Below are 13,965 nucleotides of genomic sequence, written 5' to 3'. Positions count from 1 at the left end.
CCCCGTTGAGGGGGTGCGGAGAGAGAAGCGGCGCGGTGCCTGCTGGGAGTCGTAGTCCGCAGACCGCGAGTTGTCAGGAGATTTTCCTCCCGAGGCAGCAGAGGTGGCTGCTGGGAAGACAGGACACGTGGAGGGAGCTGGGGCTCCTGGAGCCGGGCACAGGCTGAGCGCCGGGCGCTGGGCCCAGGGGACAGGGTGGAAGCTCTGGAGGAGTAGCCGCCTGCCTAAATAACGCTGCCTCTCCTTGGTGCGACTGGTTTTACTCTGTCTTCTAGATATGTGAGTCGCTCTGCTTGCGCCCTGGGGCGTAACGCCCCTGCTGGGGGGATGCTGCTGCGGCGAACTTGGGGGCGCGGCTCCGGATGCCCACGCGTACCCCTGGGATCTGGCTGTGGGGAGGTGTCAGTAGTAGGTGTTAAATGGTATTACAGGATAGGCGAGATGACCGGCCTCGCTGAGGGATCACTCCCAGCCACGAGAATCGTGTCTTCATTCATCCGGGAGTGACCATCTTGTTACTCACGTGAGGGTCGTCCATTCACAGACACCCGCCCCTCAACAATCGTTTACGTGGAAATAAAAGCTCCTTCTGAATTTGTTGTAGCCTAAGCAGTTTGAGGAGTGTCCCAGTTCAGAGTACCATAATTAAGAATTGTGAAAAGTATCAAAATGGAAAACTGGTGCAGCTCCCTATCCAGTTAAAATCTTATTTAAGTACTGTGGCATGAGGTGTGATCGTATCCATTTCACTAATATATATTGAACGTCCAACATGTGCCAGCACGGGAATGCCATAATATCTAAGACTGGAACGGACCCTGTCATCATGAAGCTCACGGTTGTGGAAACAAAAGTGAGACTGCCCTGCTGCCATTTTAAGAGTGTACATCAAGTCCCACAGGAGGAAAAATACTGCTGATAATAAGATACTTTCAACCTTAAGACAAAGTATCCGAATTGCTCTTTTACATCTGCTGTCTAAAATGAATGAAATCTTGAGCTTTTCCCATCAGTTACTGATTCCCTAATGAAAACCATTTTATCCCTGACTTTTGAATACAGAAATTTGGGAATATGTCATTTGTGACATATCTTCCCATGTGAGTATACTGTCTATGCTGAAGAGATAAATGTAAACATGGTAATCTTTACATTTTTCCTTTAAATATCTGTTGTATTTCTTATTCAGTGGTCCAATCCTACTGAAAGTCAGCAGTCTTTGCAAGTAAACTTATCTTTCCTAAATGCTTTTGTCTCAGTCTTCCTTTGTACACTAAGTGGGGGAGACAGACATAAGCAGATCATTATAGGAGCTGCTGGGCTAGAAGGGAGACAGGGAAGGTAGTTCTTGAGTGAGTTAATTAGCTGGAACCTAGGGCTAATTCATGATTACAACAATTATTGAGTGGCAGTTATGTGCAAAGCACTATAAGGCAACCCAGGCTACAAGTTAAAATCCCTCTGGGGGTTTTACAAATTCTGATGCCCAGGCCACACCCCAAACCAGTTAAGTCAGAACCTCTGCGGGTGAGAACCAGGTAGCAGTATTTTTTTTTTAAAGCTCTACAGGTGATTCCAATGTGCAACCAAGATGGAGGACCCCTGCTACAGAGGATGCCAAGATAAATAAGATAGTCTTCCACTGAATCGTACACTTTACAAGAGTGAATTTTATGGTTTGTCAATAATTTTAATAAAGCAGTTATATAGAAAATAGGATAATCTTTGCTCATGTGGAGTCTAAAAGCTGGAGTAAATTATGAACACAAATAATTGCAACAAAGACAGACTATCTGAGTGTTAAATTAGCTACACAGGCAGTGAATGATGTAAGAGCTCAGAGGAGGGAGAATTATTTCCAGGTCTGAGGTGAGGTGGGGAGGTGTTGGTGACCCGGTAAATCTTCTTAGACTGTCAGCTCCACGAGCGGAAGGACTGGATCTGCAGAGACTGGGTCAGATTTTGGTCACCGTGAGTCCTCAGTTGTTGGATGGAAGACTGGGCAAGTAGGAGAGGTGAGGAGGAAAGGCTTTCCAGGTAGAGAGACTGGTGATTTTAACACATCTCTTCTTAGTAATTGATAAAATATGAAGACCTGTCAATCCAGTTAATAAGCACCCAATTGTAGAATATGTTCTTGTCAAGGACTCATGGAACATTTACAAAAACTGACCATGCTTTGAGCCATAAAGCAAATATTAACAAATTTCAAAGGACTGTGATCTTAGCATGTTCTTGGGCCTAATGCAATTAAAGTAGAAATAATAACTAAAAGATAACTAGAAAATCCTAATAAGTGTTTTGTTTTTTTTTAATTTATTTATCTATATTTTTTTTGGCTGTGTTGGGTCTTCGTTTCTGTGCGAGGGCTTTCTCTAGTTGCGGCAAGCGGGGGCCACTCTTCATCGCGGTGCGCGGGCCTCTCACTATCGCGGCCTCTCTTGTTGCGGAGCACAGGCTCCAGACGCGCAGGCTCAGTAGTTGTGGCTCACGGGCCTAGTTGCTCCGCGGCATATGGGATCTTCCCAGACCAGGGCTCGAACCCGTGTCCCCTGCATTGGCAGGCAGATTCTCAACCACTGCGCCACCAGGGAAGCCCTCCTAATAAGTTTTAAGTGACCCAAGTGAAGGGACTTTCATGAGGAAGGCACATACGTAGGACAGAACTAGACATATGAGTGAAGAAATTTCCTCTAGTTTTCCTTTTTAGTACTTTTCTGATGTGAATAATAATCTAAGACCCTAAGAATTCATTTTTATATCTGTACACTTGAGTGTCTTTGGTAAAGTACTTATCAAGACCGGGCCTTGGCACTGGGCAGCCCAATCTAACCCCTTGCTGCTTCAAGTTTGGTTCAGTGGTGTCCACATCACCAGGGAGCTTGCTAGAAATACAGAGCCCACCCCAGACCTACTAAATCAGATCTGCACTGTAACAATATGCTCAGGTGTTTCATACACACATTAGAGTTTGAAAAAGTTCTGATGAGGGAGAAGGGGGACAGCAAATTGGGGGGCAGACTACCTCCATTTTCTCCTCAGCTCTTTTACAATTTGGCTTCCACTCTACCACTTGACTAAAATCACTGTTTTTTTTGGCCATGCCAAGTGGCTTGTAGGATCTCAGGTCCCCAACCAGGGATTGAACACAGGCCCCCAGCAGTGAAAGCGCCAAGTCCTAACCACTGGGCCGCCAGGGAATTCCCAACTAAAATCACTCTTATCCAGGCTACCAGCTACCTTTTTACTGCTAAATCCAAAGCCCTTACCTCCTTGACCTGACAGTGGCCTTCTTCACCGTGGACCACGCCTCTTTCTCAAAGGCCAAGAACTCTCCTTTCTCTTACTTCCTTAACTGTTCCTTCTCTGTCTCCTCTGGTTCTTCTTGAACTGTCAGTGTTTGAGTTCCGGTGGCTCTGTGGTGGCCCTCACCTCTTCCCCTCCCACCCTCTGCCTGATGGGATCCTCTGCCTTGTGAGGCTTTCATGACTATCTCTCTACTCTCTGATGGCGACCTCAAGACTTGAACTCTAGATGACTATATTCAGTTTGTTTCCTGACAGGTCTACTTGGATTAGTCCACAGGCAACTCAAAACTTGAGGCTTATGGATGAGAAAAAGTAGGTTTGATTCAGCATTTGGAGTATGATTCATTCATATGAAGTCTAATGTATCTGTATGAGTATATATGTATAGAGAAATGTGTAGAAAAATATTCAGCAAAAATGTTAACAGCTTTTGTCTCTGGGAGGTGATATTTCCAAAGATTTTTCTTTTTCTTTCCTTTTTAAGTGAGCAGCATCATTCTCACCAAAACAGTAGGGCTATTAAAAGACAACCACAGGGCTTCGCTGATGGTGCAGTGGTTGGGAGTCTGCCTGCCAATGCAGGGGACACGAGTTTGAGCCCTGGGCCTGAAAGATCTCACATGCCGCGGAGCAACTAAGCCCGTGCACCACAACTACTGAGCCTGCGCTCTAGAGCCCGCGAGCCACAAGTGCTGAGCCCGCGTGCCACAACTACTGAAGCCCGCACACCTAGAGCCTGTGCTCCACAACAAGAGAAGCCACCGCAATGAGAAGCCCGCGCACCGCAACGAAGAGCAGCCCCCGCTCACCACAACTAGAGAAAGCTGGCGCGCAGCAACGAAGACCCGACGCAGCCAAAAATAAATAAATTAATTTATTTAAAAAAAAGACAACCACTATCTCAGTAAGACCATTATCTTTCTTAAGCAGCAAACTTCTCCAGCCATAATCCTGAGGAAGATGTCCCATCCTTTCCCCATGTCACTTATACTTGCTTTCTCTTTTTTTGAGGGGGGCAGGGGGGATGTAACCACAAGGATACCAGCAGGAACCATCTGGCATACTCAAATTAGGATCATTTGAGGAGTTTTAAATAACAAAGTTGTTTATAAATATGTGGGCAGGGTGTAAAGAAACTACAAGGGATTGCACACTACCATTGGGACTCTGTGCCCGCCCCTCGGCCTGTAGGGGAGAGGGAATGAGTGGTTATTAGAGCTGGGAGGGGGGCTGTATGGAGAGGGCCCTCTGACAGGAGCTCAGACCCGGGGCCCAGGACAATTCGACCTGGAGGGCCAAAAGGAAGATCTCTAGCACAGCAAAGGACCCTTTCCTCCTTTTATCACATTTTCAGAGAGGGCTGGGAACTTCCAATCCTTCTTCTTTTCTCTACCCTGCAGCCAGATTGATCTAGCAGGAATAATATATCTTCACTCTCTTCATTAAACCTTGCTATCCCTCTCAGTGCCCTTGGGATAAAGCCTAGACGCCATAGTTTGGCACATAAGGCCCTTCATGATCTGGCTCCTTCGCTAGCTTCATCTTTCAGCTGCTGATCTCTCACCCTCTATACTCCAGCTGTACAGAATTTCTTGCCTTTCCCCCAAAGGACCATGTTTTCTTTTGCCTCCAGAAATTTCCACATTCTGGCACCTCCCCCAAACTACTCCCTCTTACTTCCCTTTTATTTTCATCCTTTGGGGCTTAGCCATCACCTCCTCTGGGAAGTCCTCCTGGATTCTCCAAAGCTGGGTTAGTGGGAATGGGGTGAGCCATGGGCAGTCGGTTTCTCCTCTTGTTCTCCAGGCTGATGAGTCACTCCTCCTCCATGGGGTAATAAAGGAGGGAGCAGAGAACCAGAGTATTCCTACTATATTTTTTTCTCCCTGAAGAGTAGACTGTTCAGTGCCTTGAACTTTCAGCCTCCAGAACTGTAAGCAATAGATTTCTGTGGTTATAAACCATCCAGTCTGTGGTATTTTGTTATAGCAGCACAAATCAACTAAGACAATCGCCATCTGTTTTTATTTGGTGTTTATTTACTTATTTATGGACAATCACCCCACTAGACCGTAAGCTCTGTGAGGTCAGGGACCATGCCCATTTTGCTCCTAATCATATCCCTGGCACCCAGCACGGTAGCTAGCATGTGGTGGGCACACAATAAACAGTGTGGGACTGAACCTTGCAATTGTTTATTTCCATGCCATCATACTTTATAGACTGCATAGATAAATGTTCATTCATTCTTAAAAGTACCTGGAGAAAAAACACGAAAATGGTTTCACCTTTGCCAGAGAGCTGAGTAGCACTTCCCTACCTGACCTGAACACCCAGGGTTGATAGAAAACGATGAGGCTATTTGTTTGGGTTTTGCTCCTCGCGTTGTGCTTGGTAGGGCAGTCCCTGCTAATAATGCCTGGCTCTGAATTCTTCTCAAAAAGTGTTTCAACAATTCTGAGGACTTAGGGGTCAGCGTGGAGAGGAGGAGATTATGTCAAGGGCCAATCTGTGTTTAGCCATGCCTTACTTGTAGTCCTTGAACTGATTTGACTCCTTTGTCAGAAAACGAAAGGCATCTGTTCACAGCTTTCTTAAGAAAGGGCCAGCATAAGATGTTTTGTTTGATAGGGTTAGTTTCCTTATAGACATTGGAAGTTTGTTGATGGAAGTTGTTCCACTGATCACTTTGGCTACTGTTAGTGATATACAATAGTTTATATTAGGTAGGAGAAATTTTAATATAATGGAATAATATTTCTCATGTTTGATCATATGATCAAAGCTCAATTTAAAAAGAGTAAACATGCAAAAATCACAGATCTTTAATGGAGATGTTTGAGGTTGAATGGGACAATAGCTTTTATTTAAAATAATAATGCAATCAGAATCTTCATTGTGAGGCTCTCCAAAAGCAAAATGCATTCCTCAAGGCAGTTTGGAAGTCACTGCTAAGTGTGACAGATTCTGCAGCTTTGATCCGTCTTCTTGCTTACCATGCCGAGAATATTTTGCCTACCAACCCCAAGTTCCACATGTATGCCCCAGGGCACGTGGTTTCTTCAAAGAAGTGTCCTTTGTCTCCTCCCTGTGACAAAACTGGGGACCTTGGAAGGAATATGGCTCTCTGAAGCTTTGTGGAATTCAGATACCCACCACTAAACATTTAATTAACAAATTAATTGATTAATTCTTGGTGTTATTTAAACAGATGGCTCAAAACATTAGACAGGGCTTCCCTGGTGGCGCAGTGGTTGAGAGTCTGCCTGCCAATGCAGGGGACCGGGTTCGAGCCCTGGTCTGGGAAGATCCCACATGCTGCGAAGCGACTGGGCCCGTGAGCCACAACTACTGAGCCTGCGCGTCTGGAGCCTGTGCTCCGCAACAAGAGAGGCCGCGACAGTGAGAGGCCCGCGCACCGCGATGAAGAGTGGCCCCTGCTCGCCGCAACTAGAGAAAGCCCTCGCACAAAAACGAAGACCCAACACAGCCAAAAATAAATAAATAAATTAATTAATTAAAAAAAAAAGAGATTACCTGAGGCCAGATTAAAGGAGTGCAGGCCCTGCACACATCCTAAAAAAAAAAAAAAAAAAAAAAAAATTAGACATTTATGGGAAAGGAAAGATGGAAGAGAGAAGTGACTGCAGGGGCTATAATCTTGGAGTACCTCACAATCAGAGTAGATGTAGCTCTAAGTAAGGGGGCTTGTCTTGATTCTACTGGAGCTCCACGTCCCTCTACAAGCCTCACCTTCCCAGAGCAAACAGGAGAGAACCCGCCCTAGGTGATGGAGCTATGCAGATAAAATGATATTATGCATGTGCCAGTATTTCCTTTTTTTTTTTTTAAGAATTGAGGTGTAACTTACATAAAGTAAAATTCACCCTTTTAAGCATACATTTCTGACAGTCATGCAACCTAGCACCAAAATCAAGCTATAGAACAGTTCTACCACCCTCTAAAATTCTCCTGTGCCGCTTTCTAGTCAACCCCTCCCACCGCCCCCAGTCCCTGAAAACCATGACTGACCTATTTTCTATAGTCATAATTTTACCTGTTCTAGAATATCACAGAAATGGCATCATACAGTATATAGCCTTTTGGGTCTAGCTTCTTTCACTTTGCATTTGGGATTCATCCAAGTTGTTGCATATGTCACCAGTCCATTCTTGTTATTGCCAGGTAGTATTCCATTGATGGATATACTAGTTTGTTTATCCATTCACCAGCTGAAGGACATGTGGGTTGTTTCTTTTTGGCAATTATGAATAGAGCTGCTATAAACATTTGCATCCAGGTTTTTGTGTGAACATAAGTTTTCATTTCTCTTGGATAAGTACCTAAGAGTGGGATTGCTGGGTCGTATGGTAAGTTAATGCTTAACCTTATAAGAGACTCCCAGGCTGTTTTTCAAAGTGGCGGTACTATTTTGCATCCCCACCGGCAGTATATGAGTATGTATGACAATATTTTGAAAAATAAAAATTTCTACACATCACTTATAAAAGCAGGTAGAAAGTAACTTTCCCAGGATTGGGAAGGGCAACTCAGAGACAACTCTAAATTTGTGTGCTAAACTAGCCAACAGAGGGCACAGAAATCAGCTGAGAATGTTTACTGAGTATTTGGAGCAATGCTGCAAAGGAGAGTGTTTATTTAGGATCACAGTTAATACTGGCAGACATTTGTTGAGCACTTTCCATGCCCTGGGCATTGGGCTTCCTGCTTTACATGCCTCTTCACAGTGACTGTTGATATTTTCCCACCTTACAGGTGAGGGCACGAGGCCCAGAGAGGGTAATGACATACCAATTGCAACCCAGCTCATAATAGACCTGACAGGAAATAAAATCCAAGTGTGCTGGATTCCAGACACTGTACCCTTATAACTGCTCCCCTATGCTAGCCTCTAAGCTACTAACAATTACTACTAGTTATTAATGCTCCTCAGATTGTACCTTCTGCTCTTCTTTGCACACAGAAACCAGGCGAGAACATGGGCAGATATAAAGCTTTCTGCCAGGTAGCCCTGAACTTCTCTGCTGCTGCTCCTTCAGCCCAAACCTACAGGTCTTTCCTGCCAGGCTCAGCTCTCAACTCTCAGCCTTACTGGCTTCCTCTGAATCATGCTGTAAGTCGTACATCACGTCTTTGGCGATTTGGAGAATATTCTAGGAAGAAAGCCTCTTGCCATTGAATGTGGGGAAGTCCAATGGAATGACATTTCTCTTCCAGTTTGAGAAGGTCAGGCTGAGAGTCTGCTGACAAGCAAAGATCAGGTTCTTCCTGTCTAGCTCTTGCTTTGATGTGAGTCATTCCCACCAACACACGGAAGCACAAGGAGGCAGAGTTTTTAGGGGGATCATCTTGTGCTCCAAATGTTGGGTGCCTCAGAGTACCTTAGAATCCTAAATCCTCAGATCCCATACAGCCATGATTTAGAGCTGACAGGGACCCCGTCACATTCTGACCCCCTTGGGACCACTGAATTAAATTGCTACCAGAATTCTGACTCTACCACTTACTGGCTGTGTGACCTTGGGCAACGTGATTAACCTCTCTGTGCCTAAGTTTCTCTGCCAGAAAATAGGGAAGTGATACTTACACACAGGGTGTTTTATGGACTGAATGAACAATGATTCAAGCACAGTGCCAGGCAAATCGCAAGTGCTTAATAAATGATAGCTTAATATTAATACAACCCAGAGACTCTGAGTGACACTTCTAATACCAAGGTATCTCAGAGCACAGGGTTAGGCAGCGTGGTGCCGCAAGCAGGATGCTTGACTGGGACACAGGAGAAATTTGAGGTTAGGAACAGATTGGCAAATTAATAAGCTTTGTGACCTTGAACAGTCATTTAACCTCACCTCTCACTTTTCTTCAGTAATTACCTCTGAGAACCATACCTTATGGTTATCACTCTGACCTTTTAAAGTAAAAACAAATAAAAAGAACCGTCTGACCAGTCCTCTCCTTCAGATTGTCACATCCTCGTTTATTCTACTCAGTAACAGTTTCAGAAGGAAGGATCCTGGTGTCTAGAAAAACTTTGCGTGTTTTCCCAGAAAGAGACATTTCTTAATAATAATAATAATAATAATAATGGTAGCACAGTACTGAGCATTTTTGCTGTGCCAGGTGTTGTGCTAAGTCCTGCATCATCACAGCCCATTGAAGATGAAGAAACTGAAGTTGAGCAAGGTCAAGTCACTTGCCCAACATTACTTAGCTGGTAGATGGCTGAATCAGGATCTGAACTCAAGCCTCTCTGATGCCGAAATACGTGATTTTAACCACAGCACTGCTGCCTTGGCTGGGAACATAATAGAGAACTTTAGAATGGGAGGGAACTTTGGAAATGACCTAGTCATATGATCCCAAACCACTCCTTTTTTTTTTTTTTTTTTTTTATAAGTTTATTTATTTAGGCTGTGTTGGGTCTTCGTTTCTGCGCAAGGGCTTCCCCCAATTGGGGCAAGCGGGGGCCACTCTTCATCGCGGTGCGCGGGCCTCTCACCATCGCGGCCTCTCCCGTCGCGGAGCACAGGCTCCAGACGTGCAGGCTCAGCAGTTGTGGCTCACGGGCCCAGTTGCTCCGCGGCACGTGGGATCCTCCCAGACCAGGGCTCGAACCCGTGTGCCCTGCATTAGCAGGCAGACTCTCAACCACTGCGCCACCAGGGAGGCCGCAAACCACTCCTTTTAATCGAGCTCAGCATAGTTGTTGCCACCTCTAGCAAGTTACATAAGCTCCCTGCGCGCTCCAGTTGGTAGCGTAGTGAGTTGGAGAACCCCGGCTTGCAAATTCCTTACGTGGGACCCTTCTGTGATCAGCACAGTCTGAAGTCGCCACACACTTGACTGAGACAGGAGGTCAAGGGTGTCCGGGCAATGAAAGGCAGCAGTCCGACATGCTCAGGCTGTGAAGTAGACGGTTATGTGTCTAGAGCACTCAGTTGCTCTTTTTTAGGGCAAATAGGGAAAACGCTGCCGGAACTGTCCTTTACCTTTCCAAAATCTAACCGTCTCTTCCAACTGCCAACACCGAAACCCAAGCCTCTGGCATTTCCCTCTGGGTTTGGTAGGGATGGCGGCTCCTGGCACAGCCTTTCTGCAAGCTGAAGTCAGCACAGCCACCTCACCCCCTTCCTCCCCATCCCTGCCAGTGGCTTGTTTGACCTTGAACAAGTCTCTCAAGGATCAGTTGACTTGTTTAAGCTCTAAGCATATTGATTTAAATAAATAAATAATTAGGAACGATGCTGTTCTGTGTTCATAGGAAAATTTTCTTGCGGGGCCACACTCCCCTCTCCCCCCCACCCCTGCAGCGCAATTACAGGCCAAATGCTGTGGTCATTCAAGAAGTATGAGAGGAAATTTGCTTTGAAATAGGAGGAGAAACTGACCTGGCTGGTTTGGTAATAGGTCCAAGGAACACAGTGTCCTCTGGATGCTGACAGCTGCTGGTATAAGTCTGTTCCTCTTGATGGTCAGGCCGACCCTCTCTGGCCAGTTGACTAATGGCAAGAGGAAATGGTCCACAACAGTTATGGAAAGCCCACTGCATCCTTGACAGCGAGGCATGCTGAGATGGGAGATGAGAGAGATTTTTATGTACTGATAAAGAGCAATGAAAAGTGACATGCATGAAGCAGGTTACAAAACAAGGCATAACATGGTATCACATTTCCGTATTTATAAAAATGTAAGTGAGTGTGCATAAAAGTATTTGAAAGAATATACACAAACTCTTAACAGAAGCAGGATGGAAGAAGGCAGAGAGGGGATTTTCATTTTTTATTATGTATACTTTGATATTATTCGAATTTTTCTAAAGAGAATGCATTGTTTCCCTCCTCCAATATTCTTTGGTATTTATTACCATATCATTGTTTAAAGTCAGGTTTATTGAAGTAAAATTTATATATCATTATATAGTAATTATACATATACTATAGTAAAATCACTCTTTTTAAAAGTGTGTGGCTAAATGAGTTTTGAAAAATGTACACAGTCATGTAAACATCACCACAATCAAGATATACACCATTTCCACCACACCCAGAGATTCTCTTCTGTCCTTTTGCAGCCAATCTCCTGCCCTTTCCCCCAGACCAAGTGACCACTGCTCTGATTTCTATCCCTACTGTTTAGCCTTTTCTAGAATCTGAATAAATAGAATCATACAGTAAACACCTAGTTTTTTATGCCTGGCTTCTTTCATCCAGCATAATGCTTTTGAGATTCGTCCATGTTGTTGCTTGTAGTAGTTTGTTCCGTTTCATTGCTGAGTAGTATTCCACTGTACTATAGTTTGTCCATTTGCCAATGTGGCTTGTTTACTGCTTTTGGCAATTATAAATAAAGCTGCTATATACATTTTTGTGTAGTCATTGTGTAGACATAAATTTTCTTTTGGGTAAATACCTAGGAGTGAGATTGTTGGGTCATATGTTAAGTATGTGATTAATTTTTATAAGAAACTGCCAAACTGTTTTCCAAAGTGGCTGTACCATTTTGCATTCCCGCCATGCGTATCCCAACTGCTCCACATCTTCATCAGCCTTTTAGATATGGGCAGCTTTGGGTCTGAGTCATTCTAATAGGTGGGTAGTGTTATCTCATTATGGTTTTAATTTGCATTTCCCTAATGACTAATAATATTGAACTAATAATATTTCATGTACTTATTGGCCATCTGTATATTATTTTTGGTGACATGTTTTTTGTCCACTTAAAAATTTGAGTTTTCTTTCTAATATTGAACTGTAAGAGTTCTTAACATATTCTGGATATAAATTCTTTATCAGAGATGTGTTTTCGCAAATATTTTCTCGCAGTGTGTGACTCATCTTTTCATTTTCTGAATAGTGTCTTTTGAACAGTAAAACATCTTCATTTTGATGAAATGTAACTTATTTTTTTAATGTAGTTTTTCCTTTTTGTGTCATATTTAGGAAACCTTTGCCTAAGCCAAGGTAACAAAGATTTTTTCCACATTTTCTTTTAGAACTCTATGGTTCTATCTCTTACATTTAGGTCTATGATTCATTTTGAGTTAATTTTTTAACAGCTTGAGATAAAATTCACATGCTACGCATTTAATCTATTTAAAGTGTACAAGTCAGTGGTTTTTAGTATATTTAAAATTGTGCAATCATCGCCACAATCTAATTTTAAACATTTTAATCAAACCGAAAAGAAACCTCATACCTACCAGTAGTGACTTCATATTTACCCCTCCCATCCCCTCAGCTCTAGGCAACCACTAATCTACTTTCTGTCTCTACAGATTTGCCTATTGAGTTAATTTTTATATATGATAAATGTAAGGTTCATTTTTCATTTAAAGTTCACTTTTTGTACATGTATGTCCAACTGTTACAGCATCACTATTTGTTGACAAGACTATCTTTTCTCCACTGAACTACTCTGTCAGCTTTGTCCATAATCAATTGACCTACATGTGTGAGTCTATTTCTGAACTCTTTATTCTTTTCCATTGATCTACATGCTATCCAGATGTCAAAATCACCCTGTCTTGATTACAATAGATCCATAAAAAAATTGAAATATGGTAATGTGAGTCCTCCAACTTTGTTCTTCTTTTTCAAAATACTTTTGACTATCTGTGTCCTTTGCATTTCTATAAGTCTTAGAATCAGCTTGTCAGCTTCTAAAAAAAAAAAGCCTGCTGGAATTTTGATGGGGATTGCTTTGAACCTTCAGGTTAATTTAAGGAGAACTGACATTTTAACAATATTGAGTCTTCTGATTCATGAACATGGCATATCTCTCCATTAATTTATGTCTTCTTTAATTTTTCTCAGCCATACTTTACAGTTTTCAGCATTAAATCTTGCATATGTTTTATTAGATTTATTCCTAAGAATTTCATGTTTTTTATGCTAATGTGAATGTTATTTTTAAAATTTCAATTTGTAATTGTTTACTGTTAGTATATTGAGATATGAATTTTGTGTATGGACCTTGTATTCTGTGACTTTACTAAACTCACTCATTAGTTCTCTTTGCTGTTTTATGGATTCTTTGGGATTTTCTACGTAGATGATAGTATTTTTATTTTTTCCCAAATGTATGCCTTCTATTTCTTGCCTTATTGCACTGGCAATGAGCACCAGTTCAGTGTTGTATAGAAGGAGTGAGAAGAAACATCTTGCCATGTTCCCAATTTCAGGGGGAAGATATTCAGTTTTTCACCATTAAGTATAATGTTCTTTATCAGTTTGAAAGTTCTCTTCTGTTCCTAGTTACCTGAGTGTTTTTATCATGAAAAGATGTTGGATTTTGGCAAATATTTTTTGCCTTTTTTTTTTTTTTGCATCTGTTGAGGTGATCACATAGTTTTTCTTTTTAGTTTGCTGATATGGGGAATTACACTGTTGATTTCTTTAAAAGTTGAACCAACTTTGCACTCCAGGGATCAACTCTACTTGGTCATGATGTATTATGCTTTTTACATATTGCTGGATTTGATTTGCTAATATTTTGTTAAGAATTGTCACATTTAGATTCATAAGAATATTGGTCCAATATTGGTTCTATTTTCTTGGTGAGTTTGTGTAAAATTGGTACTATTTCTTATTTTCTAGTTTGAATACTTCTATATTATTTAAATTTTTTCTAAAGA

General features: G+C 42.5%; 1 long non-coding RNA gene across 2 annotated transcripts; it reads left to right on the top strand.

Annotated features, from left to right (window-relative positions):
• Positions 1-47: 47 nt before the first annotated feature.
• Positions 48-13,758, top strand: LOC309626202. Of its 2 annotated transcripts, none has more exons than XR_014243012.1 (2): positions 48-279; positions 3,793-13,758. It is a non-coding gene; the product is annotated as an uncharacterized lncRNA (long non-coding RNA). The 2 variants fall into 2 exon arrangements; XR_014243013.1 differs by lacking the exon at positions 3,793-13,758 and adding an exon at positions 432-1,245.
• Positions 13,759-13,965: the final 207 nt, after the last annotated feature.

This window comes from Balaenoptera borealis (genome assembly GCF_965194805.1).
Source record: "Balaenoptera borealis genome assembly, chromosome: 3".
NCBI lineage: Eukaryota > Metazoa > Chordata > Mammalia > Artiodactyla > Balaenopteridae > Balaenoptera > Balaenoptera borealis.
This window is presented reverse-complemented; position numbering and strand designations above follow the sequence as displayed.